The sequence below is a fragment of the Polyodon spathula genome, chromosome 1, assembly GCF_017654505.1.
Source record: "Polyodon spathula isolate WHYD16114869_AA chromosome 1, ASM1765450v1, whole genome shotgun sequence".
Lineage (NCBI taxonomy): Eukaryota > Metazoa > Chordata > Actinopteri > Acipenseriformes > Polyodontidae > Polyodon > Polyodon spathula.
In genome coordinates this window covers 60,611,373-60,613,860 of record NC_054534.1, presented here as the reverse complement: position 1 = coordinate 60,613,860, position 2,488 = coordinate 60,611,373, and positions in this window count along the sequence as shown.

Genomic DNA, 2,488 nt, shown 5'->3' with positions numbered 1-2,488 from the left:
CCATCAGTGTAGCACAGTTGACCGTCTCTTCCTAGCTCAGGTCAAATACTCTTCCGAAGCTAGCTGGTAGTTTTCTTACGGCCTGTCCAGGCGTATTCAGCGGCAAATAGTTCAAACTGGGCAAGGAAGACTTACAGTGAAACAGGGCAGTTTCGATGTTGGTCCGTTGGGTGGGGCAGGCTGTCGCATGGTTGCAGGAGACAGCTGGCTCTGTCCTTTCTGCAGCAGACGATGATAGCAGCTCCACTCTGGTAGACAGCAGCTGGGGGCTTTCCAGGTGGATCTTCCTCGGCAGTCAGGGGGAACTTCCAGTCAAATTTCAGTCTTGCGATCCACTGCTTCTCTGGTACTGGCGGCTGGTGGTGGGGTGGACAGTAAAGGGGATCCTGCCTCCTGCTGGTTCGTAACGTGGCACTGTGATCTGCCATCTGGAGGTCGCTCTTTCTTGGATCTCCAGAGCACCTTCACAATTGGCATTGTTTTTTTCTTTTTTTTTTTAAATCTAAATTTAGAGTGACCAATTATTAATTTTATTTATTTTCACCCAATTTGAAATGTCCAATTATGTTTTTTTCTCCTCTGACATTCTGAGGGCATATAAGCATCCTCACAAGCCTAAAGCTAGAATCGATTTTTACGCCGAGCAATCCAGAGCAGAAGTGGGTGAGCTACTAGTCCCGGAAGACTGAATATGCTTGGTGTTTGGCCACTAGGGTTTGTGTCTTGTGCTAGTTCCATTCCAATCTCGCTTTACTTCTGACACCAGTATAGCAGCCGACCATGTGTGTAGATTCCAGCGGTGAAGGAAGAGGCAGACAACAGTGTGCAGTTCAAGCAGTTAAAACTGTTGCTTTTATTTTCCACTCTGTGTGGCAGTGGATTCTGCTGTTTATCATAGATTGCTCTTTCAAACTGACAACTCCCCCCACTGGCGTTGCAATGGCCCGTTTTATTCAGTGCAACTCCGCCCACTCTTCACTCACTGGCCCATTCACTCACTGGCCATGCTCCTCCCCGTTCGTGATGCACCCATAACCTCAGAGAGAGAGAGAGAGAGAGAGAGAGAAACTGCCATCAACTGGCGAAACAGATTCGCATTCACTCACACGGTGCAGTACATAAACAGATAACACATTACACATTCTTGTAAACAAACAAGTCCCATCCCTTTCCCCAGTCCCAGTCCATCCTTGATATATTCTTAATTTATGCAGATGTTCCCTTAATTTGAGCTTGCTACTGAGGCTGATGTTTTCAATTTTTAATTGTTTCACTCCTACAAAAGCCAACCCTGAGCTAACTAATTAGAAAATGCATATGTTAAAGAATCTGGGTGTATTGTCTTTCCTTTGGTACAGACAATATCTAATTGCAGCATCTACATTTTCAATTTAGCTATTGTAATTTGACGAGAAGGCAGTGTAGAAGCCTCAAAGACGCATCTTAGCGCTTAAAGAATTTACCAAACGGTATATGATTGTGCCTTTGAAAATCGTTTTGTAAACAGAGATGGACACTAGACAACTAACAACAATAAAGAGGACAGTTACTGAGACCATGATAAAACATATGTTGGTTTGCTGTAATACACCCTACCCTTCCCAAATATTATTTTTTTCCATGCACTCTAGAGTATATACATATTTTACATAATATTTTATTATTATTATTATTATTATTATTATTTATTATTATTATTATTATAGTCAAAAGAGCAACCTGTTCAGACAGTTTTCCAAGGTCAGTTTTTATTAAATTAACCTGAAAAAGAAAACTTTATCTTCATATCGCAAAACTTTCCTTATACTTCTTGTTTTGTTTCCATTTATCATTGCATCCTTGAGCTCAGAATGGTTCATAGACCATTGTAACATGCTACTAGTATTAGTTCCCCACAAATTGCATATGCATCGTATCTGTCTGCGTTTTAAACTCATAGTTTGCAAATCCAAAAAATCATGTTGGAGTGTGTTTTGTAGGGCTGTTATTGAATTTACAGCATTGCTACCACAGACTTCTGGAGTGCTGGCAAACGTAAACATCCTAGTTAAACACTGTGTGGCTTTGATATATTGCTTAATAAAGTTTCCATAGTACTAACATGTTAACAGGGAAGTACTAAATAAATCAAAATGTCCACTTTGATAATGCATACTATTAAAATGGTTCTTAAAAAATGAGCTTTAGGTTTGACATGGCCGCTACAATGTACTCAGACATCATTAATAGCCATTCTGTAGTTACACACTGAGTATTTACCAGGGTTTTGATAGAAAATAAAGGTATTGTTAACAACAATGCCATCTAGTGGTACATAACCGTAACTTCACGTACACTTGAAACTAACTGCAGCAAAGGTGATTCCTGAAATATTTATAATATATTGCTACTGCATCTCTAATACTTCCATCCCACTGATCTGCTTCTTACACAGTATAGTTACCTATTTATACAGTTTTCCAAACTGACTAAATTACTGTAAGTTACT